At 44.3% G+C, this 25,179-nt stretch overlaps 5 non-coding genes and 2 pseudogenes across 5 annotated transcripts; all 7 read right to left on the reverse strand.

Moving 5' to 3' along the window:
- Positions 1 to 3,010: 3,010 nt before the first annotated feature.
- Positions 3,011 to 3,130, reverse strand: LOC138977595 (5S ribosomal RNA; annotated as a pseudogene).
- A 235-nt stretch (positions 3,131 to 3,365) lies between these two features.
- On the reverse strand, positions 3,366 to 3,484 carry LOC138977596 (5S ribosomal RNA; annotated as a pseudogene).
- A 407-nt stretch (positions 3,485 to 3,891) lies between these two features.
- Positions 3,892 to 4,090, reverse strand: LOC138977655 (U2 spliceosomal RNA). The gene has a single exon (XR_011459446.1). It is a non-coding gene; the product is annotated as a U2 spliceosomal RNA (small nuclear RNA).
- A 10,409-nt stretch (positions 4,091 to 14,499) lies between these two features.
- Positions 14,500 to 14,701, reverse strand: LOC138977662 (U2 spliceosomal RNA). Its single transcript, XR_011459451.1, has one exon. It is a non-coding gene; the product is annotated as a U2 spliceosomal RNA (small nuclear RNA).
- Positions 14,702 to 15,257: 556 nt separating this feature from the next.
- Positions 15,258 to 15,376, reverse strand: LOC138977528 (5S ribosomal RNA). The gene has a single exon (XR_011459328.1). It is a non-coding gene; the product is annotated as a 5S ribosomal RNA (ribosomal RNA).
- Positions 15,377 to 15,587: 211 nt separating this feature from the next.
- LOC138977529 (5S ribosomal RNA) lies at positions 15,588 to 15,706 on the reverse strand. The gene has a single exon (XR_011459329.1). It is a non-coding gene; the product is annotated as a 5S ribosomal RNA (ribosomal RNA).
- Positions 15,707 to 16,003: 297 nt separating this feature from the next.
- Positions 16,004 to 16,203, reverse strand: LOC138977652 (U2 spliceosomal RNA). The gene has a single exon (XR_011459443.1). It is a non-coding gene; the product is annotated as a U2 spliceosomal RNA (small nuclear RNA).
- Positions 16,204 to 25,179: the final 8,976 nt, after the last annotated feature.

Here is a 25,179-nt window from a genome sequence, read left to right on the forward strand (position 1 = left end):
CTGCATCAGGATTTTATGTCCCAGGCAGTTCACTAAGTTCGGACAGGCGTCCGGGGCAAAACTAAATAACCACAAAAGTGAATGTATGTATTTTGGGCGATGGAGAAACCGTAAAGACTCTCCTTATGTCTCCTCGATTTTTTTACTATTCCAGACATGGCAGTGCATGAGGTAGGTAAGGCGCTAGAAGGCCTTGAGAATAAAAAGTCCATGGGTCCTGACAAGATTCCTCCTTACTTGGCCAAATTAGCCCTACCATATATTGTGGAGTCACTCACCTATGCATATAATCTCTGCATAAAGAAAAATACTGTACCTAGTTTATTAAAGAGAGCAAAAGTAATTCCACTCCATAAAGGCAGAAATTTATCCAACCCAAATAATTTTAGACCCATTTCCTTATTACCCATTTTATCCAAACCATTGGAAAAACATATTCACAAACATTTGCTCGCATACATAGAAAGCAGAAACCTTTTCCATCAATTTCAATCTGGTTTTCGAACACATCACTCTTGTCACAGCGCCCTTACCACGCTATGCGACACCTGGTTGTCTGCAACAAACCGATTTGAAATCAGTGGTGCTGTGTTTCTCGACTTTAAAAAAGCGTTGTTGAATAGTTGATCATTCAATTTTATTGAAGAAATTACAGTTGTATATCAGAAAAAGTTCACTGTGTAACTTTTGTGCTTCCTATTTACAGGACAGATCTCAATATACTGCCCTAAACTGTAAAATATCTACTGAGGAGACTGTGAAATGCGGGTGCCTCAAGGGTCAGTGCTTGAGCCGGCTGATCTTGTTCTGTCTGTATATATCTTTGTTTGTTTGTTTGTTTGCTTAACGCCCAGCCGACCACGAAGGGCCATCATCAGGGCGGTGCTGCTTTGACATTTAACGTGCGCCACACACAAGACAGAAGTCGCAGCACATGCTTCATGTCTCACCCAGTCATTTGTGCTACGCCGTTACGAGCGCAATTTTAAGTAGCGCTGTCGACACAAACCCACGTAAATAACAATGTTACTGACGCGAATCCACGAAAACAGTAGTGCTATCGACACGTAGTGTCATTGGCACAATTAAGGCTCACGTTTTATTTTATGTTCTAAATTTCTCTCGCACAAACACACACATACACATTCTTGCACGCGCGATGAAGCCTCTTTCCCTTTAATACAAACTCACGCGCAATACACAGATCTCTCCCTCTCCTCCCCCCCCCCCCCCCCCCCATGCAAACACACACAGGAACTCGCTGTCGCACAGGCACTCGCTCACTATCGCACGCACGCGCGCACACTGACACACACTGACACACTCACGTCTCTCTTTAGCGACGCACTCACTCGGTCCAACGCATAAATCGCTCACTTTCCGTTTGCATCGCTTCACAATGACACAGCCCTTCAAATCTGGCACACATGTCTCAGAGGTCGAGTCGCAAAGAATCGTCAGTTGCCTCAAATCCGTCACACTCGTTTTCAGAAAGCGCAGTTACCTTTAGCAAGAATCACTGCAGACGGAGCTTCGCATTCCCACGTAGTTGTTACGCCGGTTACCCGAGGTGAAAAAAACTAACACAAGCACATCTATCACACTTACTGACTTCGATATTCGCAGGCAGAACAAAGTCACTTCGTCCAGTTGTCCATTCGCTCCAAGCTCTTCCTCCGCATCTGTGATGCACGCGACCACATGTCTGAATACAATACGGGGTCTCCCCCCTTTGGCTTTGAACGAATCTGCGCACGGGCAGTGCTGACACGGCAGAAAAATGGGACAGTAACTCTCATGAATTGTTGCCCTTGATTGTTTCCCTTGACAGGGACACAGAGAGAAATGTGTAGCGTTTCAACACGCTTGCGCTCAGAAAAGCAAAAGGTGCGTGATCCACGTGGAGGCATTGAAGCTGGTTACGGGTATGGTTGATTCTCGAGAGAAAAAATTCATGACGTCGAGGGGCGTTAAAGTCCCCCTTGGTGTGTCCCTTTCAACTTTTGATTTATGTGCATATTTCACGTTTTGTTGTTGCTTGTTGCTTAATCTGCATCAAAGAAACTACAATGGGAACCTTATGTACAGTGTTTGTCTGCATGACGAAACAGGACTCAATAAAAGCCCACAATAAAAACATCAATAACTGAAAGTAACCTTGATTATAAAAGCATAAACTTTAAATAATGCCTTTAATCTCTTCGTTTGTTTTTGAACGATGCTAGCCGCTGGGGATTAGGAAATGGGGGGGGGGGGGGGGGGTGCCAGCGTGTTTGTGTATGTTTATCTGTGTACAACAGTAACTTACTTCAATCAATCAATCAATATGAGGCTTATATGGGGCGTATTCCGTGGCCGGTACAGTTCTAAGCGCAGGGATTTTTTTTATGCAATTTACAAGGCGCAGGGGTTTGTTTATGCCGTACGTGTGAGATGGGCTTGTTTTTGGCTCACGTATGCGATCGTAACTTTGTCTGTCTGTGCGTGTGTGCGTGTGTATGTCTGTGGTAGAAACTTTAACATTTCGTCATTTGAAGACGTCACATTATGGCGTAAGAGGGTTAGACGTCACGCGTAGGAATTACTGAAAGTCTCGGTCATTTTGGCTCATTATTTTGAGCGGGCCGAGACTAGTTGGAAGGCACTATGGCGGACTGAAAAGAGAGTTATCTTTTCATGTCTTGGTGTCTCAAATCTTATTAGTCAGAAAGCGCATGCACGTAGTCTCGACCAGCGCGTGGTGTGCTTCTTTCTGAGTACTTTACGTCACAAATTGTACTTTACATACTTGATGATGACGTAAGTTTATTGTATGTGTTCTATTTGAGAAAAATACTCACCTCTTCCATCCAATACAATGTCGCTCATCAAGCGTGATCATAATTATCTGCAAAATGTATCAACAGTTACATAATAAACAAAACAATGAAACATTGGAACAACAGAGAAAAAATACACCAAAAAGAACAAGAAAACAAAACAGAAAGACGTCCCGAGGAAAAAAAAATGTTGCTAACTGCACCCGGCGTTCCCAGGCGGCCACCCATCCAAGTACTAACCGGGCCCGACGTTGCTTAAACTTCGGTGATCGGACGAGAACCGGTGCTTTCAACGTGGTATGACCGTTGGCGAGAGTAGAGGGAAATTTAACCTCTATATATCGATGCAAACTGCACAAGCCCACCATCAAAATCAACACTGCATTCCGGGACGACGCCCCCTACTAAAGAAAAGACAACCTTGGCTGTCCTTCACCCTAAGCAACAATTATCCTATCCGTCAGCGAGTGGTACCAAAAAAAAATTTAAACAATGAAAAAAACAATATTGACCAAGGAGACAAAGAAAGAAAGAAAAAAAAATGGATGCCAACTGCACCCGGTGTTCCCAGGCGGTCACCCATCCAAGTACTAACGGGGCCCGACGTTGCTTAACTTCGGTGATCGGACGAGAACCGGTGCTTTCAACGTGGTATGAAAATTAAGCTCTATATATCAATGCAAAGTGCACAACGATGCACACTGACTGATATCGAAAGTAAGACGTCTCTCTCTCTCTCTCTCTCTCTCTCTCTCTGTCTCTCTCTCTCTCTCTCTCTCTCTCTCTCTCTCTCTCTCTCTCTGTCTCTCTCTCTCTCTGTGTATGTTCCAAGGACAGGTTGGAAGATTAGGCTAAGCCTAAAACCTTTATCCTTATGTAATAAAGTTCTGAGTTCTGAGTTCTGTTTCTCTCTCTCTCTCCCTCTCTCTCTCTCTCTGCACAATAAAAGGCATACTTACTCACTACACATCAAAAACCATGTTTTTTTTTTGTTAAATCATGTTTTGATCCTTCTTTTTTAGCTTTTGGTGTGTGCTCATGACTTTTGAATTGGATTATTACTCCTCGTTGTGAGGAGAGGGCCGAGCCTGGAGGTACTGCAATACCAGGACAACCCGTGGCGAAGGCGGAGCAAGCCCCTGACACTTCACCTGAGTTCAAAAATCAGTTTAATATCGAAGCCCCCTTGTCGGGAGCGTATCAGATATTAAGCTGATAAGAACAGATACTTTTTTTTTTTTACATTTGGGATAGACACTACAAAATGCGTAGAGGTCCCATTTAATCAATAAAACATATAACAATGGCAAAATACGTCATCTGTTTGTAAATCTTTCCATCGAGGTTAAAAAGAATGGACAATATAAAACAAATTGATCTTTTTGGTAAGTTTTTGTCATGTGTCTGTGTCGTGCGACATGTCAAAAAGCATGGAGATTCAATTACAAATCACACAAAACTGGGAGACGAACATTATACAGATCCTTTACAACAAGGAAGGACTTTTGGTGCGGAAATAACACAAACTAAGAAAACAGTGATCTATCAAATGTACAGGATAAAACAAGTTGATCTTTTTACTTTGCGTATTTTGTGAGGTGTCCATGCACAGTGTTGCACATAAACCGGGAAAACGTGTTGTACAAAGAATGTGTGTTCTGGTGGGGGTTATCTGCAAGGGGCACCCCGAGTTCAGACAGCGACTGGCACATGTGGGGGGGGGGGGGGGGGGGGGTAGGGAGGAGGGTGTTTTATTGCCGTGGGAAAAGGGAGCGGCAGGAAGAGGAGAGAGCCAAGAGGCTGGGAGAAAGGGTGTGTATGTGCCGAGTACAAAGAATGTCAGTGTGCGGGCTGATATGTAGCTGTTAGGCGCGTTTGATCGATCTGCGCGATCGCGCGATCGCGCTGCGCGTTTGGTGGATCGATCAAACGCGCACACATCGATCGATGTGTGCGCGTTTGGTGGATGCAAAGAACTTATGATACAAAGAATACAAGAATCGTTAAAACGCGCAGCTCTTATACTTGCGCATTTGGACGATCTGTCACAAAGTAAGTCCCTACCACACACACACATCGCACGCCGGAAGTGAAAAGTTTCAAATACAGGAATGTTCCGAAATATACCCCAACAACGTTTTTGATTACAATTCAGCTCCTTTTTTGTTGTTTTTGATTACTGCTGAGCTCTATTCACATAGGCTCAAGTTAGTTTTATTGCTTCATTCTCTCTTGATTGCTTCATTCTCTCTTCATTCGTTTAACTGATACATGATGGAGAGGTTTAGGCACACACTGCAAGTCACAGTGGAGGCAGATACATCAGCCATGTGTCCCAAATCAAGCTTGATGTCAAGCGAAAAGTTCAATACGGTTGTGAACCACATAAGAGACACACACCGGCGCACACACACACACACACACACACACACACACACACACACCCCCACAAACATGCACTTACGTATACACCCAGACACATACACACCCAGACACACACACACCCACACACACGCGCACATACTGTTTAGACACTTATAGCTAGGCCTACTTCCGGTCATTGCCAGCAGACGTGTGTGTGCGTAGTACGATGGTGATTTGTGAGACGGATCGTCCAAATGCGCAAGTATATAAGAGCTGCGCGTTTTAACGATTCGTGTATTCTTTGTATCGATCAAACGCGCACACATCGATCGATGTGTGCGCGTTTGATCGATCCACCAAACGCGCAGCGCGATCGCGCGATCGCGCAGATCGATCAAACGCGCCTAACATAGCTATGCACTGGTCGAGGTAGGGAAAGGGGGGGGGGGGGGGAGAGGGAGGAAGGGGGTCGGCGTCTGTTGGTGCCTGCAAGGCTGTTCACTGCGCGCTTGGCAGCAAAAACAGCATCGCTTGCACAAAATAGGTTTTGCAATGACTAGGCTATTTTCATACATACGAAACATGTTCGCTGGACATATGCAAAAACATGTTTTTACACACATAGATCAAACATTATTCCTCAACACATTCACACTTGGTCACCGGGCATGTACGTCATTCACTCTTTCTTTTCACGTCACCGGGCATGTACGTCATTCACTCTTTCTTTTCACGTCACCGGGCATGTACGTCATTCACTCTTTCTTTTCACGCTGCCTCTCCCTCTCCTTTTAGCACATGCCCAATGACCATCAGTTACGGAAAAGTTACATTCTAAGGAGGGAAGGTGTTGACCACCCGCCCCCTGCCGTTCAGCCTACACAGACCAGGCAGGATCCATAGGCGGGTGAACTTGTCAATCGTCAGACGACGATGGTCAATAGACCCTATCGGTATTCCAAGCTCTCGTGATCTCTCGCAAACTTCAGAGCATAGCAAAGCATGCGGTACAGCGATCTCGTGCGAGCTACACAAGCCAAAGTTCGAAGTTCTCGCGATGTTCAAAGCATAACAAAGAGCGTGTCTCGCGAGAGCTGCTCAGATACCGAAAAGGTCAATTAGAATTCTGTTGCTCACACGAGCTGTGAGCTGTTAGGTATTTTTTTTATACTGCTGTGCAGTTAGGCGTTTGTTGTCAAATCGACACTGGTTCTGACACATCCATACTGAGTATCTGTACTCGGATAGCAGAACCAGTGCGAGGTCACGGAAGTCTCAACCGTGGGGTTGACAAGCCCAAAACGAAGCATTTCAATATTTAAATCCAAATCACACAAATCTTTTAGCATATTGTGGAGCCATTCTTTGGCAAGCAGAGACAGTGGGCAGTAAAACAACAAGTGCTCTACCGTCTCACACTGTGTGCGGCAAAACGTACAAAAACGGACTACGGGGTAATTCCACAAATACAGTCTGTATGCGACTGGCAGAACGTCATGTGCTAGCCTGAAACACACATTTAGAGTGACAGGGTCTAGCACTTTGTTCGTCAGATCGCGAAACATAATTTTGAAGGGTAGCTGTGGAAAGGTTGTAAAACACTTAGGCACAGTATTTTTGGCCTTTAACAGAAGTTGATAATACATTTTGCAAGTTTGAGTACATGTAAAGACAAAATCAGGTTTTGCACAAAGTACTGCTTGTACGGCAGCACGGCAATTTACATAAAATGAGGGTAGATCCTCCACACAATGCGGCTGGTTGTTTGAAAAAACATAGTCGGGAAAACGCCTAAGCACTAACCCCAAAAAGGTGTGTCCAAAGAATACCCATGGACAATCTTTACTTAAAAAGACTTTCAACACTTGTGCTAACAAGAGGCTCTTCACTTTAGTTCGAATGTTTACAACTCCTACTCCTCCCTTCTCCGGACTCAAAAACATGGTTTCCCGGTTAATTTGTTCGTTGCGTGAGGACCACACGAAATCAAAAACACGTCTTTCAATCAACTTAACATAATGGTCCGGGGGGGGGGGGGGGGGGGGGGTAAAACGGTGGCGACGTACCACAGTTTGGACAAAATCATAATGTTTACAGTTTTAGCTTTGCCATACATAGACAGGTTACGACTCTTGTACAAGTTTAGGGTTTTCTCTATCTTTAGTAGCAGAGGTTGCCATATGTCATCTTGTGTGACGTTGCCCACTTTAATACCAAAAACTGTCATATTGTCTACCAGAGGGAGGCCGAGGGGAGAGTCCTTACGGTTTCTCCATCGCCCTAAATACATGCATTCAGTTTTATGGTTGTTTAGTTTTGCCCCGGACGCCTGTCCGAACTTAGTAAACCAGCTCAATACTACGCGAGCAGAGTTGTCATTACGAAGAAAAAATTTACTGTCATCTGCGAAAGCAGAAAGTTTACATTCTTTGGGACTACCTGGAACATGAAATCCTAATGCAGCCGGGTCTTTCCTAATCTTATTTAAAACTGGCTCGAGGCACAGCACATACAAAAGGGGAGACAACGGACAACCCTGACGGACTGAACGCTGCACCTCGAAACAAGGCGATACATGCTGGTTAACAATGACACTGCTTTTAATGTCTCTGTACAAAAGATCGATCCAGCGAACAAACTTGTCGCCCAATCCAGAACTTTTTAAAACACGCAAAAGATAGGAGTGATCAACACGATCAAAAGCTTTCTCCTGATCAACTGACAACAGCATACCACACCCGTTTCGAGTGTTACAAAAATCAACCTGATCTCGGACAAGATGGCAGCTATCTATGATAGAGCGACCCTGAACGGAGCAAGTCCGTCTGGTCGGGATGTACAATATCCGCCAAAAGAGGACGAAGCCGGTTACATAAAATCTTTGTCAGAATCTTATAATCCACATTGTGACAAATGGATTTGTACATAATTTTGTATTGGAGTTATGTGACGCAGGTGTATAAAATTTCATGGGCCACAAACTTTGAGTAGGCACCGCACAGTAAAATATCACTCGTGCAGTGCAGTGCTGTCATGTGTGAGATGTGACCAATCAGAGAAGAGTATTAACTGAGGTCGCGTTTTATAGACCGTAGACAAGCAGAGCTTTACAGACCGTTGAAGGGAGAAGACGGGTCTCTTTTTGGTAAAGTTTCTCACCGGGCGCTGGAGGTCGGTTGGTACGACTCGTGCCGCGGAATTGAATCGTAGGATTCAACTGCTGTGTTTACAGGTATTTATTGAATTGTATTTTGCTCGGAGATATTATTTTGCTCGGAAATATTGACTTGAGAAATGACCGGGAGAGTCATGTGTGAATTGGCTGAAAAGCGTGCGCTGTTGTCAGCCATTGTTGAAAAGAGAATGTTTACATGTTTTTCGGAAATGAAGTCGCTTATGAGTAAGCGGGTGTATATACTGTAACCGCATAAGTTAGTTGACGGTAGTGATAAAGAATGTCAGTATTATTGAGTAGAAAAGTTTATTCAGGTATGGAGACTTATGGTAGTTTAAACTTGTGTATTTTAGCATCCCGGGCCGAGTGGGTCGCGGAAGTGGGGAGACGAGACGGGAGGTTCCGCCTTTGCGTCCTGAGCCGTGAGTTTCGGGGGCGCAGGAGGGAGTCAGCGTGAAGCGCTGAAGAACGGGGACCCCGTCCCATTCCACCACGCGAAGACAGTTTGCGTGGGTGGTGTGGACCAGGGCGTGTCACTGTATTTGTGTGAGTACGACTGGAAAGACGTAACCGGCGAGAGAGCTGTGTGGAGATAAGTTCCCCAAGTTAACAAACACGAGACGTAGAGCGTTCGTGACTTTTTATCTGTGTGTAACAGAAATGACAATTGACAGAAGTATTGCCTGAGACAATGACTTCGTGTGTAGTGGGGCAGACAGGCTCCCACGGAACAAAGCTTGAAGTGTTCTACGTGTGTGCACGTGAATTATAGACTGCATGAGAAAGTAACATGTGTGTATTTCTGTGCAGCTAGATTTCTGTATATTGACAGAAATAGAAACTTTTATGTTGAGTGAGAGTGATTTGTAGAATGCATGGGAAATAATATGTTTATGTTGTGTTGATTGAATATTTCAATAGAGGAACAGGGGCAAAGGGCCGTAACCGTGTTCTTGTCTTTGTGCCTGGTTGGAGTGTTGTGTGTGTGTGGGAAGACTAGGCAGTAAACAGAGAGAAGCACGCACAATTTCTGATAGGAGTAAATATACATACAGACATACACACGAAAATTCCAGCCGTAACACACATTCAGTAATGAAATGGGACGATAGTTTTTACACAACTCAGGGTGGGTGTCGTCTTTACAAAGCAAGGTTATATAAGACATTTTCTGAGATTCGCTCAGAGTTCCAAAGTCGTACATAGCATTAAAAACTCTCACAAGAATGGGGTTTAAGTGAGAGGAAAAACACGCAAAAAATTCTTTACTCAGGCCATCTGGTCCAGGGGATTTATTATTCTCCATTTGCTGATTTGGGCAACTGCAGTTTTGACTTCTTCTATCTCTACCTCACAGCCTAGGTGCTCAGACTCTGTAGGGGCTAAAGTGGGGAGATCATTCAAAAACTGGGTTGCCACATCTGGGTTAACTGGCTCTTTAGTGTACAAAGACTGGTAAAACTCGTGAAAACTCTGAACTATAGAATCTGTGCTAGTGCACAAGTTGCCTTCTTTGTTAAAAACCTCTTTTATTACTTTCTTTTGACCTTGGTTAAGTTCTTTTTGGAAAAAATATCGAGATGGTTGTTCTCTACTGTCTAATAAATGGGCACGTGAGCGGATTTGGGACCCTATCAGACTGGCTACATCCATTGCTTTTAATTTGTCCTTTATCTTTTGCATCTGTTCTGGTTTTCCGGCTTTTTCTGCGACTAAATACTGTGCAGTTAAAGCTCTATATTCACGGAATTTGTTAATATGTAACCATTTACTGTGTTCGCTGGCTATTTGTTTAAAATCTTGTTTAAGGTTATCCCACCACGGTAAAATGAAATCATCATCGGGGATCTCTTCACTAGCCATAGCAAATACTGTTTTGATTTTTCCACAAAAATCTTCATCTTGTAACAAAGTATTATTAAATTTCCAATATCCTTTTCCTGTCTCTATACCTGTCCATGAGGACAGGGAAACCAGAACTAAATCATGATCAGAGACTGAATTTATAATGTGTTTTACACATTTAACTGAATCTAACTGACAAGTTGGTAAATATATTCTATCTAACCTGCAGCTAACTTGACTACTACGCCATGTGGCGGCTACTTGGTTTGGAAATTTATTTCTGAATACATCTTTTAGTCTAAAATCTGTTAACAGGGTGGACAACTCTGCCCAGCCATCTACACCTCTGTTAGCATTCCCACCTATTTTATCTAGTTTAGGGTTGGAAATACAATTAAAGTCACCTCCTAGCACGATAGTTTTAGGGGTTACAAAATGCCCGTAAATATCTTTGTAAAACTGTCTCCGCTGGGCAGGAATGTTTGGCGCATAGACATTATTAAAAAATCGGACTGATTTACCGTCAATGTTGACGTCTAACAAAATAAATCGCCCAAAGGGGTCACAGACGAAACGCTGAACTTTTAAATTGACAGTTTTACTAACAAAGATGGCGACGCCTCTTCCACGAGGTTGTCCAAAAGACCAAAACACATGTCCGCCTAGTTTACAGGCTACTTTACGTCCAAAATTTAGAGTGTCAATATGAGTTTCTTGTAAAAATAGAACATCAATTTTTTCCCTATCAATTAAATGCTTTACTAATTGCACTTTGTTTTGGTCTCTAAGACCGTTGCAGTTCAAGGAACCTATTAACATTACAAAGGTTAACACAATTTCAATAAAATACACGGTTGGTACTCACAGAGCATGATGAAGTAATCTGGAGTGTTGGCAGGTTGCGGGTTACGTCAAAAAATGTCTACAAAGTTCTGGTTAATGGTCCATACTGTCCTGGGTGACCACACAGTTTCTTTTAGAGAGTTCTGCGGGAGAGTGGTCCATCTTCCTCTTACTATCCTCGCTGGATCGGGAGGAAGGACGCCGAGGCATCAGGGGCAATCCCCGATGTCTAGCCTGTGAGGGGTCTGTGTCCACTTCGTTGTGGGACTCGCTCTGTGCACAGGGCAGGGATTCTACCATCAGCTCCTCCGGAGTGAGCGGTGACTCGGAGGCGGAGAGGTCAAGGTCAGAGTCGAGGTTCGGACTCCCAGCGACGTCCGCTCCCTGGGACATCGGAGTCTGCGTCATGAGGGGTTGGCTGTCCTGGCAGATAGTGCTCTGGGAGCTGAGATGGTCCCAGACACTCTCTGGGTCTCGCTGTGTGGGTCTGGCGGCTTCTTCCGTGCTGGCTGGGGCGTCAGGGCAGCTGGTGTCGGCCTTAGTCTGGTTTGTGTCGATCGTGGGATGTTCAATCATGTTCCCGGACTGCTTGGCGACAGCCTCAGGCTGGTTGGAGGCTGTCCCCGGCTGTTCGGTGACGGTCCCTGGCTGAGGGGTGGTGGTCTCGGGACGGCCGGCAGCAGCCCCTTCATGGGATGGTGCGTTGGGCTGTGAGGTTCTTGGCCTGGGAACCTCTCCCAAGGAGGTCAGCTTCGACGCCACCTGTTGCTGAACTTTCTGGCGCTGTAGTTGCTGTTGTCCTCTGGTGGTCTTGGGACAGAAGCTACGGGTGTGGCCGACCTGGCCACAGCCTAGGCACTGAGGTACCCTCCCTCGCACGGTCACCAGGAACTGGATACCCTCGTCTTCCAGGGAGATGAGGTGGGGGATCTCGTGCTGTCTCTGCTTCGGGATCTCCAGACGCAGGTTCCTCACCCCCGTCCTGAGGCCTCTTTCATTTTCAAAGGTGCGGACACCACGGATCTTTCCCAGTTCCTGGAAATGTCTGACAAAAACTTGGTCGCTGATGTCTTCCGGCACCCAATGAATACATAGGTCGACTACGCTACCAGAGGCCGAGGAGAAGGTCCCAGAGACGTTGTTGGGCAGGTCCAGGGTGTCTTCCAGTAGACACATGTCCACTGCCGCCTCAGACTTGAAGGTCAGGTGGACCTCCCTCGGATCTTCTCCTCTCCACAGAGAGTAGACATCTCCTTTTGCAATGCCGATCCCCGTCAGGGCGGCGATGATGGCGTCCTGGGAGAGTCCTGACGCGTTCCGGCCCGTTAGGTGAAGTTTCACAGAGCATTGTTTTACTTTGTCATCTCTGTCCCCTTCACGCAGTTTTATTTTCCATACCCCGACAGAAGATGGAGGGAAGAGGGACGGCTGGCTAGTCGTTGGGGTTTGGGCTCCCCGAAGGCGATCCGCGTACGAAAAGCGGGGAGTTGGTTCCTTCTCCTTGGAGCCTGCAGTGGAGGTCAGGTCCAAAATCCCTCTGGAATTGCGAGAAGTCGCGGTCATGGCTGTAGCTCGGTGGTCCAAGGGAAGCAACCAGTGTCAAAAAACGGGATTGTTTCCCTTTAATTTCCCTCCGCAGACAGCTTAATCAGAAAAACCCGCATGGGTTGCGGACAGTCCTGAGTCGGCGGTGTGCGGTGGAAAAGTCTCAGCTTCAGTGGTAAATGTTAAGAACAGATACTTTTTTTTTTTTAATTCGGGATAGACACTACAAAAGTAGAGGTCCCATTTAATCAATAAAACATATAACAATGGCAAAATACGTCATCTGTTTGTAAAACTTTCCATCGAGGTTAAAAAGAATGGACAATATAAAACAAATTGATCTTTTTGGTAAGTTTTTGTCATGTGTCTGTGTCGTGCGACATGTCAAAAGCATGGAGATTCAATTACAAATCACACAAAACTGGGAGACGAACATTATACAGATCCTTTACAACAAGGAAGGACATTTGGTGCGGAAATAACACAAACTAAGAAAACAGTGATCTACCAAATGTACAGGATAGATTTTTAATACAAAGTCACAAAAAGTCACACAAAACCAATCTGACTAGGATACAAACAAGAAAAACCGTGGTCCCTGAGCACGTACCCAGGGACCAAGACAGCTACAGGTTACATTTTAAGTTGGGAATGTGTTGACCACCCGCCCCCTGCCGTTCGGCCTACACAGGCCAGGCAGGACCCACAGGCGAGTGAACAGGTCAACAGACAGTCGACGGTGGTCCACTAGAATCCGGTTAGATATGCGGGTTACAAAATAGCTTTTGACCTGCTGAGCAGTCAGGTGCTTGTTGTCGAACCTGCACTGATTCCTGCACATCCATACTGAGTATCTATACTCGGATAGCAGGATCAGCGCGAGGTCTCGACAGTCTACTGTTTGGCTAGTAAGCCCAAAGCGAACAATCTGCAGGTTAACCAATACATTTGATACCTTTTTCAGGACAATACATAGACAATTTCTGACAAGCTGGACAAGTGGACAGTAGAAAAACACGTGTTCAACTGTCTCACAGTGCGTACGGCAATGTAAACAAAAACGAAATACAGGATAGTTCCAAAGGTACAGTTTGTATGCAACAGGAATAACATCATGAGTTAGCTTGAAACACACATTTAAGGTAACAGGATCGAGCACTTTGTTTTTCAAATCCTGGAATACAGTTTTAAAAGGTATGTTTGGAAACGTGTTTATACATTTAGGCTTTGTGTTTCGGGCTTTTAACAACTTATCATAAAACAGTTTACATGTTTGTCCATCAGAAAAAACAAAGTTTGGATATGCATTCATGACTGCTTGAATAGCAGCACGACAATGGACATAAAACAAAGGAATATCCTCGATACAATGTGGATGGTTATTGGAGAATACATAATCTTTGAACCTTCGAAGGGCAAGCCCCAAAAAGGTATGTCCAAAGGACACCCATGGACACTCTCTGTCTAAAAATACTTTTACTACCTGGGCCAACAATAGGCTCTGAACTTTTGATCGAATATTTACAACTCCTACACCTCCCTGTTCACAACTTAAAAACATCGTCTCTCGGTTAACCTGTTCATTCCGAGAGGACCACACAAAATCAAAAATACGTTTTTCAATCATCCGAACATAGTGGTCCGGGGGAGGAAAAACTGTGGCTACATACCACAACTTGGACAAAATCATTGTATTAATAGTTCTAGCTTTTCCGTACATGGATAACTGTCTACTTTTGAACAAATTGATGGTCTTTTCTATCTTTTTAAACAATGGATGCCAGATGTCATCTTGAGTTATATTACCCATCGTAATTCCAAAAATTTTCATATTGTCTACCAAAGACACATTTAGGGGAGAGTCTCTACGTTGTCTCCATCGCCCTAAATACATGCATTCTGTTTTATTTTTATTTAACTTTGCACCTGAAGCATGACCAAATTTCTCAAATACACTTAGCACTGCCAAAGCAGACTTATCATTTCTCAATAAAAATTTGCTGTCATCTGCAAACGCAGCAAGTTTAACCTGGTCTCCCAAACCTGGTACGTTAAAGCCTGTAAGAACAGATACTACACTTTGATCTTAGCCAAAAGGCCGAGAAGCGATAACCCCTCCGGACTCAAAAATCAAGTGCCATGAAAGTTGCAGACACTTACAAACAGGGACGCTGCCCTTCCATACTTGACAAAGCTACATGTTCAACCCACCAATTGCACACCCATCCCCCCATTCCTTTATCCTGAAGGTCCATTTCGTCCCACTCAACGTTGTTATTTAAAAGTAAGCCACTATGCACTGCAAAAACACCCTTTCCTGCACAAAATGGTTCTTTTCACAGCTTGAACAACGTCAGGCCGACGTCAGGTAAGTCTCTCTCTCTCTGACCACAGTACATACAGAGGAGAGGTATGCTGTGTAAACACACTCGACACAGACACACAAACAAACAAATAACATTTGAGAAAAAAACATGATACTCACCTCTTCCATCCAATACGATGTCGCTCATCAAGCGTGATCATAATTATCTGCAAAATGTATCAACAGTTAGGAAATCAAATACATAATAAACAAAACAATGAAACATTGGAACAACAGAGAAAAAATACATCAAAAAGAACAAGAAAACTAAACAGAAAGACGCCGGGAGGAAAAAAAATGATGCCAACTGCACCCGGTGTTCCCAGGCGGTCACCCATCCAAGTACTAACCGGGCCCGACGTTGCTTAACTTCGGTGATCGGACGAGAACCGGTGCTTTCAACGTGGTATGGCCGTTGGCGAAAGTGGAGGGAAATTTAAGCTCTATATATCGATGCAAACTGCACAAGCCCACCATCAAAATCAACACTGCATTCCGGGACGACTCCCCCTACTAAAGAAAAGACAGTCTTGGCCGTCCTTCACCATCAGCAACAATTATCCTATCCGTCAACTAGTTGTAAAAAAAAAGAAAAAATTAAAACAATGAAAAAAACACGGAAAAAAAATGATGCCAACTGCACCCGGTGTTCCCAGGCGGTCACCCATCCAAGTACTAACCGGGCCCGACGTTGCTTAACTTCGGTGATCGGACGAGAACCGGTGCTTTCAACGTGGTATGGCCGTTGGCGAGAGAGGAGTGAAAATTAAGCTCTATATATCAATGCAAAGTGCACAACCATGCACACTGACTGATATCGAAAGTAAGACGTTTCTCTCTCTCTCTTTGTCTCTCTCTGTCTCTCTCTGTCTCTCTCTGTCTCTCTGTCTCTCTCTGTCTCTCTCTCTCCCTCTCTCTCTCTCTCTCTCTCTCTCTCTCTCTCTCCACAATAAAAGGCATATTTACTCACTACACATCATAACCCTTTTTTTCAAAGCTTTGGGTGTGTGCTCATGACTTTTGAATTGGATTATTACTCCTCGTTGTGAGGAGAGGGCCGAGCCTGGAGGTACTGCAATACCAGGACAACCCGTGGCGAAGGCGGAGCAAGCCCCTGACACTTCACCTGAGTTCAAAAATCAGTTTAATATCGAAGCCCCCTTGTCGGGAGCGTATCAGATATTAAGCTGATAAGAACAGATACTTTTTTTTTTTTTACATTTGGGATAGACACTACAAAATGCGTAGAGGTCCCATTTAATCAATAAAACATATAACAATGGCAAAATACGTCATCTGTTTGTAAATCTTTCCATCGAGGTTAAAAAGAATGGACAATATAAAACAAATTGATCTTTTTGGTAAGTTTTTGTCATGTGTCTGTGTCGTGCGACATGTCAAAAAGCATGGAGATTCAATTACAAATCACACAAAACTGGGAGACGAACATAAAACAAATCCTTTACAACAATCAAGGGCTTTTGGTGCGGAAATAACACAAACTAAGAAAAATGTGATCTACCCAATGTACAGAATAAAACAAGTTGGTCTTTTTACTTTGCGTATTTTGTGAGTTGTTCATGCACAGTGTTGCACATAAACCGGGAAAACGTGGTGTACAAAGAATGTGTGTTCTGGTGGGGGTTATCTGCAAGGGGCGCCCCGAGTTCAGACAGCGTCTGGCACATGTGGGGGGGGGGGGGGGAGGGGGAGGGTAGGGAGGAGGGTGTTTTATTGCCGTGGGAAAAGGGAGCGGCAGGAAGAGGAGAGAGCCAAGAGGCTGGGAGAAAGGGTGTGTATGTGCCGAGTACAAAGAATGTCAGTGTGCGGGCTGATATGTAGCTGTGCACTGGTCAAGGTAGCGAAAGAGGGGGGGGGGGAGGGGGAGGAAAGGGGGTCGGCGTCTGTTGGTGCCTGCAAGGCTGTTCAGTGCGCGCTTGGCAGCAAAAACAGCATCGCTTGCACAAAATAGGTTTTGCAATGACTAGGCTATTTTCATACATACGGAACATGTTCGCAGGAATATTCCCTTATACAATCATCATACAATCATCATGGCTGGACATATGCAAAAAACATGTTTTTACACACATAGATCAAGCATTATTCCTCAACACATTCACACTTGGTCACCGGGCATGTACGTCATTCACTCTTTCTTTTCACGCTGCCTCTCACTCTCCTTTTAGCACATGCCCAATGACCATCAGTTACGGAAAAGTTACATTTTAAGGAGGGAAGGTGTTGACCACCCGCCCCCTGCCGTTCAGCCTACACAGACCAGGCAGGATCCATAGGCGGGTGAACTTGTCAATCGTCAGACGACGATGGTCAATTAAAATTCTGTTGCTCAAACGAGCTGTTAGGTATTTTTTATACTGCTGTGCAGTTAGACGTTTGTTGTCAAATCGACACTGGTTCCGACACATCCATACTGAGTATCTGTACTCGGATAGCAGAACCAGTGCGAGGTCACGGAAGTCAACCGTGGGGTTGACAAGCCCAAAACGAAGCATTTCAATATTTAAATCCAAATCACACAAATCTTTGAGCATGTTGTGGAGCCATTCTTTGGCAAGCAGAGACAGTGGGCAGTAAAACAGCAAGTGTTCTACCGTCTCACACTGTGTGCGGCAAAACGTACAAAAACGGACTACGGGGTAATTCCACAAATACAGTCTGTATGCGACTGGCAGAACGTCATGTGCTAGCCTGAAACACACATTTAGAGTGACAGGGTCTAGCACTTTGTTCGTCAGATCGCGAAACAGAATATTGAAGGGTAGCTGTGGAAAGGTTGTACAACACTTAGGCACAGTATTTTTGGCCTTTAACAGAAGTTGATAGTACATTTTGCAAGTTTGAGTACATGTAAAGACAAAATCAGGTTTTGCACAAAGTACTGCTTGTACGGCAGCACGGCAATTTACATAAAATGAGGGTAGGTCCTCCACACAATGCGGCTGGTTGTTTGAAAAAACATAGTCGGGAAAACGCCGAAGCACTAACCCCAAAAAGGTGTGTCCAAAGAATACCCATGGACAATCTTTACTTAAAAAGACTTTCAAGACTTGTGCTAACAAGAGGCTCTTCACTTTTGTTCGAATGTTTACAACTCCTACTCCTCCCTTCTCCGGACTCAAAAACATGGTTTCCCGGTTAACTTGTTCGTTGCGAGAGGACCACACGAAATCAAAAACACGTCTTTCAAACAACTTAACATAATGGTCAGGGGGAGGTAAAACGGTGGCGACGTACCACAATTTGGACAAAATCATAATATTTACAGTTTTGGCTTTGCCATACATAGACAGGTTACGACTCTTGAGCAAGTTTAGGGTTTTCTCTATCCTTAGTAGCAGAGGTTGCCATATGTCATCTTGTGTGACGTTGCCCACTTTAATTCCAAAAACTGTCATATTATCTACCAGAGGGAGGCCGAGGGGAGAGTCCTTACGGTTTCTCCATCGCCCTAAATACATGCATTCAGTTTTATGGTTGTTTAGTTTTGCTCCGGACGCCTGTCCGAACTTAGTAAACCAGCTCAAAACTACACGAGCAGAGTTATCATTACGTAGAAAAAATTTACTGTCATCTGCGAAAGCAGAAAGTTTACATTCTTCCGGACTACCTGGAACATGAAATCCTAGTGCAGCCGGGTCTTTCCTAATCTTATTTAGAACTGGCTCGAGGCACAGCACATACAAAAGGGGAGACAACGGACAACCCTGACGGACTGAACGCTGCACCTCGAAACAAGGCGATACATGCTGGTTAACAATGACACTGCTTTTAATGTCTCTGTACAAAAGATCGATCCAGCGAACAAACTTGTCGCCCAATCCAAAACTTTTTAAAACACGCAAAAGATAGGAGTGATCAACACGATCAAAAGCTTTCTCCTGATCAACTGACAACAGCATACCACACCCGTTTCGAGTGTTACAAAAATCGACCTGATCTCGGACAAGATGGCAGCTATCTATGATAGAGCGACCCTGAACGGAGCAAGTCTGGTCGGGATGTACAATATCCGCCAAAAGAGGACGGAGCCGGTTACATAAAATCTTTGTCAGAATCTTATAATCCACATTCAGTAATGAGATGGGACGATAGTTTTTACACAACTCAGGGTGGGTGTCGTCTTTACAAAGCAAGGTTATATAAGACATTTTCTGAGATTCGCTCAGAGTTCCAAAGTCATACATGGCATTAAAAACTCTCACAAGAATGGGGTTTAAGTGAGAGGAAAAACAAGCAAAAAATTCTTTACTCAGGCCATCTGGTCCAGGGGATTTATTATTTTCCATTTGAGCAACTGCAGTTTTGACTTCTTCTATCTCTACCTCACAGCCTAGGTGCTCAGACTCTGTAGGGGCTAAAGTGGGGAGATCATTCAAAAACTGGGTTGCCACATCTGGGTTAACTGGCTCTTTAGTATACAAAGACTGGTAAAACTCGTGAAAACTCTGAACTATAGAATCTGTGCTAGTGCACAAGTTACCTTCTTTGTTAAAAACCTCTTTTATTACTTTCTTTTGACCTTGGTTAAGTTCTTTTTGGAAAAAATATCGAGATGGTTGTTCTCTACTGTCTAATAAATGGGCACGTGAGCGGATTTGGGACCCTATCAGACTGGCTACATCCATTGCTTTTAATTTGTCCTTTATCTTTTGCATCTGTTCTGGTTTTCCGGCTTTTTCTGCGACTAAATACTGTGCAGTTAAAGCTCTATATTCACGGAATTTGTTAATATGTAACCATTTACTGTGTTCGCTGGCTATTTGTTTAAAATCTTGTTTAAGGTTATCCCACCACGGTAAAATGAAATCATCATCGGGGATCTCTTCACTAGCCATAGCAAATACTGTTTTGATTTTTCCACAAAAATCTTCATCTTGTAACAAAGTATTATTAAATTTCCAATATCCTTTTCCTGTCTCTATACCTGTCCATGAGGACAGGGAAACCAGAACTAAATCGTGATCAGAGACTGAATTTATAATGTGTTTTACACATTTAACTGAGTCTAAATGACAAGTTGGTAGATACATTCTATCTAACCTGCAGCTAACTTGACTACTACGCCATGTGGCGGCTACTTGGTTTGGAAATTTATTTCTGAATACATCTTTTAGTCTAAAATCTGTTAACAGGGTGGACAACTCTGCCCAGCCATCTACACCTCTGTTAGCATTCCCACCTATTTTATCTAGTTTAGGGTTGGAAATACAATTAAAGTCACCTCCTAGCACGATAGTTTTAGGGGTTACAAAATGGCCGTAAATATCTTTATAAAACTGTCTCCGCTGGGCAGGAATGTTTGGCGCATAAACATTAAAAAATCTGACTGATTTACCGTCAATGTTGACGTCTAACAAAATAAATCGCCCAAAGGGGTCACAGACAAAACGCTGAACTTTTAAATTGACAGTTTTACTAACAAAAATGGCGACGCCTCTTCCACGAGGCTGTCCAAAAGACCAAAACACATGTCCGCCTAGTTTACAGGCTACTTTACGTCCAAAATTTAGAGTGTCAATATGAGTTTCTTGTAAAAATAGAACATCAATTTTTTCCCTATCAATTAAATGCTTGACTAATTGTACTTTGTTTTGGTCTCTAAGACCGTTGCAGTTCAAAGAACCTATTAACATTACAAAGGTTAACACAATTTCAATAAAATACATGGTTGGTACTCACAGAGCATGATGAAATAATCTGGAGTGTTGGCAGGTTGCGGGTTACATCAAAAAAGGTCTACAAAGTTCTGGTTACTGGTCCATACTGTCCTCGGTGACTACACAGTTTCTTTTAGAGAGCTCTGGAGAGTGGTCCATCTTCCTCTTACCCCAATCCTCGCTGGATCGGGAGGAAGGACGCCGAGGCATCAGGGGCAGTCCACGATGTCTGGCCTGTGAAGGGTCTGCGTCCACTTCATTTTGGGACTCGCTCTGAGCACAGGGCAGGGAGTCTACCGCCTGCTCCTCCGGAGTGAGCGGCGACTCGGAGGAGGAGAGGTCAAGGTCAGAGTCGAGGTCAGGACTCCCCGCGACATCCGCTGCCTGGGACATCGGGGTCTGTGTGATGAGGGGCTGGCTGTCCTGGAAGGTCGTGCTCTGGGAGCTGAGAGGGTCCCACACGCTTTCCTCGTCCTCGGGAGTGGCGGTGGGAGCGGGACTCGCGCTGGCAAAGGTGGTCGTGGTGTTGTCGGTGGTGTCCGTGTTGGTGGTCTGGTCTAAGTCGACGGTGGCATCTGACTTCTGGGCGGGGGCCGGAGGGGCGTCGGACTCTGTTGCCGTCTTGGAAGGGGCTGTGGGGGTGGAGGCCTCTTCACGGGCTGGTCGGGGAGGTCCGCGGCCCTTGGGGAGCTCTCCAAGGTTGGTCAGCTTGGAGGCTGTAGCCTCCTGGACCCTCTTTTTCTGAAGCTGCTGCTGTCCCCTGGTGGACTTCGGGCAGAGTCCTCGGGTATGGCCGACCTGGCCACACCCTAGGCACTGTGGTGCCCTTCCTCGAACGGTGACGAGGAATTGGAGTCCCTCGTCTTTAAGTGAGATCATGTGGGGGATCTCACGTTGTTGTTCTTTCTTCATTTCAAGGCGGAGACTGCGGACTCCCGTCTTCATGCTTAGCCAAAAGGCCGAGAAGCGATAACCCCTTCGGTTGATGATAAAATCGTTTATTTAACGTCACTCTGTAAAAACATTGGCGACATTTGTCTTAGATTAAGAACACACACACATGCACGCACACAAACTTTCCCTTTATGTACAGTGGTTCACCACCCTCCCGCCCCCCGCACACTCTCGCTCATCTAATTAAAAATGGTGTTAAGAGATACTTGGATATAAAATGGTATTTTTAAAAGTTCTGATAAAAAATATATAGTAGCTGTATGAGAAGCAATGGTGTCAGCCGCAGCAACGTCTCTTCATATCCAGGGACCAAGTGGGTGCGTGTGCATAAGTCCAGCGATAAGTTTGGGACCTTGCCACCCAAGGTCTTTATTGAAACTTAAAAGATAGCTTAATTTTTCCTTTGAGGTATTTGGCAGAATATTTCTATTTGAGTTTATAAACTGAGTCAGGGGTTGAAAGTGGCATGAGTTCAAATCACATTCCAAAGTCAAATGAGCAATGGTGAGGTCGGATTGACAGGTGCATTTAAGCTCTAGAAATTGGTAATTCCCAGCTTCTGCCCTTAGGCGGTTAATCCTTTTTATTACACGTGGGCATGAGTTATAGGTGTTCATCTGTTTTGATGGGGCTTCCCGAATGAGCCAGCCAGAGCTTATAGCCTTGTGCATATATTTGTTCCTCCATTCTCTCCAGAGAAGAGAGTCTGTAAGGCTACTGATCTCAGAAGCAGACAATGGCAGGTCTACCTCGGAGGCGCCTATGCCTTGGGCAGCTTCTTTGGCGGCTTTGTCCGCTTTCTCGTTGCCAGGCACGTTCACGTGTGCTGGACACCAGACCAGGTTAATCTCGCTTCCTTTTTTTATAATTTTATTTGCCAGCTCCTTTATGGCAATGACAAGATCATGTCTTTTTGATCTTTTGTTAGATCTTAATGCTTCAATGGCTGCTTTGGAGTCAGAGAATATAGCTATCTTTTGAGGAGGAGTGTTCTTGAGATTGAGATGAACAAGCGACATGCAGATGGCAAGGAGCTCAGCTGAGAAGATCGAGTTTCTGTTGCACAGTTTAAATTTCCCAGTCATGTCATCGCTGGGGATTACAAAAGCTGCGCCAGCCTTCTTGTCATCCAACACTGACCCGTCTGTGTAAACATGAACATGGCCTTTGTATACAGTATCAATGTGCTCAAGGGCTTGTATCCTGAGTAATAACTGATCATCCTTTGTAGCTGTGCAATATTCTGTGTCAAAATTCATTTCTTTCATTGTCCATGAGGGATCACGAGATATGGGGTTTTGGGCCACATCATTTGGGTCGACACTGATTTCACTAAAGAGTGAAGCATTGAATTGAGCCAGTGAGGAGAAAGTAGTGCCAAAGTGGGCCTTTTTGTTTTGGACATGATTGTAATGCGGTTGTAGCTCCTCTTTTGTTGAGTTTTGCACTGTGTTGGCTCGAACATTGTAATCTGCGCAGCACTTACGCCGCCACATGTCAAGAGGGAGGAATCCTGCTTGGTGGTATACAATGGCCTGCTTTGAATGCCTTGGGTGTCCGAGGGCAAGCCGAAGGGCACGACATTCCGCTGACTGTAGCTTATCAAGCCATTTTCGAGCCGACGAGAAGTAGGCCTCCTGTCCATATGATAGTCTTGATCTTATAAGAGCTCTGGTGATGTTTGTTAGAATAACTGGGCACTTTGCCCATGGTTGGGCAGCCAGTATTTTAAGAAGGTTGATGGTCTTATTTGCTTTGCTTAAAAGATACTTTAAGTGAGCAGTCCATAGTCCATTTGAGGTGAAAAGTACGCCCAGATATTTCACCTGCTGACTGGGTGAGACAACAGATTTATCTAGTGAGAACTGTATCTTTTCTCGATCTTCCAGTTTTCGGTTTGTAAAGACAACGAATACAGTTTTCTCGGCAGAGAGAGTGAAGCCATTCTCCCGCATATAGTTCGCAATGTTATCTATAGCTGTTTGCCACTCTTTAGAGAATTTGTGTTCTGTTTTATAGGTTTTGTTTTGATACTCTTTGCATAGAGCAATATCATCCGCATAAAGCGTCAGTTCGGCTCCATGTGTTTTAATTGTCGATATGTCATGCAGCATAATGCTAAAAAGCAGTGGTGCTATTACTGAGCCCTGTGGCACTCCCATGTCAACTTTGCGAGTGGATGATTTGGCACCTTTATAATCAGTTTGAAAGGATCTGTTCAGTAGAAAGCTTTTTATGTATTGAAACATATTACCACTGATGCCTAATTGCTTCAATTTGAACAACAATCGTTGGTGCCATACTGTATCGTAGGCTTTTTTGATGTCAAAAAAGACAGCAAAGAGAGACTTCTTGCGTGAGAGAGCTTTCTTAATTTTAGAGGACAGTTTTACAATGTGATCCGAGACACCCCTGCCTCGACGGAAACCGGCTTGGCACAGGGGTATTACCTTTTTTCTTTCCATTTCATCTTCTAGTCTGGATTTTAGTATTCTTTCATAGATTTTGCTCAGATGAGAGGTCAGAGATATAGGGCGCCAGTTGGAAGGGTTAGCTCTTGGTTTTCCAGGCTTTAAAATGGGGATCACAACAGCCTCTTTCCAAGCTGTGGGAATCAGGCCAGACTTCCAGCATGTTGAATAAAAATCCAGTAAAAGATTTAATCCTTGGTTTGGTAAATGTTGTATGACCTGATAGTTTATTGGATCAGAACCACAGGCGGATCGGACTTTTGTCACCGATGCTATAGCCGTTTTCAGTTCTTGAATGGATAAGGGAGCATTTATTTTTAAGGAAGGGTTGAGTTCTGGGTCGTTTAAGTCCTGTTTATCCTCCCACTTCTTACGGAAGAGTTCCTGCTCACATAACAGTTTATCTGTTTGGCTTGCTGCTGCAAAAATATCTGCAAACAGTTCTGCTTTTTCAGGAAGGCTTTCATATTTTTTTCCTTCGTGCATAAGAGGACGTTCAGCCTGCTTGTGTCTGCATTTGAATTTCCTTATTTTGGTCCAAATTTTTCCAGCATCTCTGTAATCGCTCACTTTGCTGGACATGTTTTCAAAATAATCTTTTTTTGCTTTGTCTATAATTTTGTCACATTGTTCTTCAGTTGATTTCATATTGTTGTGGTTTTGTGCAGACCTGAAGCGATCATACTTCTCTTTTGCAGTTCTTTTTAACCTGATGGCTGTTCTGCATTCTTCTGTCCACCATGGGCTCTGATCAGTTCTACTGGGTCCGATAAAGGGTTTTGTTTTGGGGATTGACAATTCCATTGCATTCAGCAGGTTTGATCTTAGCTGTTTATATTTGTTGTCGATACTTTCTTGGGACTCTGGATTGCCATCCAAGAGGGTATGTGCATCGGCAGACTTAGTGACAGCGTCCTTGAAAACTGCCCAGTCCGCCTTTTTATAATTGTATTTTAAGGCTTTTGGGCCTGGCTCTGTGTGTGGTGATTTCCCAATAATGGATATCATGATTGGTAAGTGGTCGCTTTTTAATTTATCTGACACAACGCACCAGTCCGTTGTTAATCCGAGAGTGGGACTAACCAAGGTTATGTCAATGGCGGAGGGGTGTTGGTTT

The sequence above is a fragment of the Littorina saxatilis genome, linkage group LG9 (assembly GCF_037325665.1).
Source record: "Littorina saxatilis isolate snail1 linkage group LG9, US_GU_Lsax_2.0, whole genome shotgun sequence".
Classification (NCBI taxonomy): Eukaryota; Metazoa; Mollusca; class Gastropoda; order Littorinimorpha; family Littorinidae; genus Littorina; species Littorina saxatilis.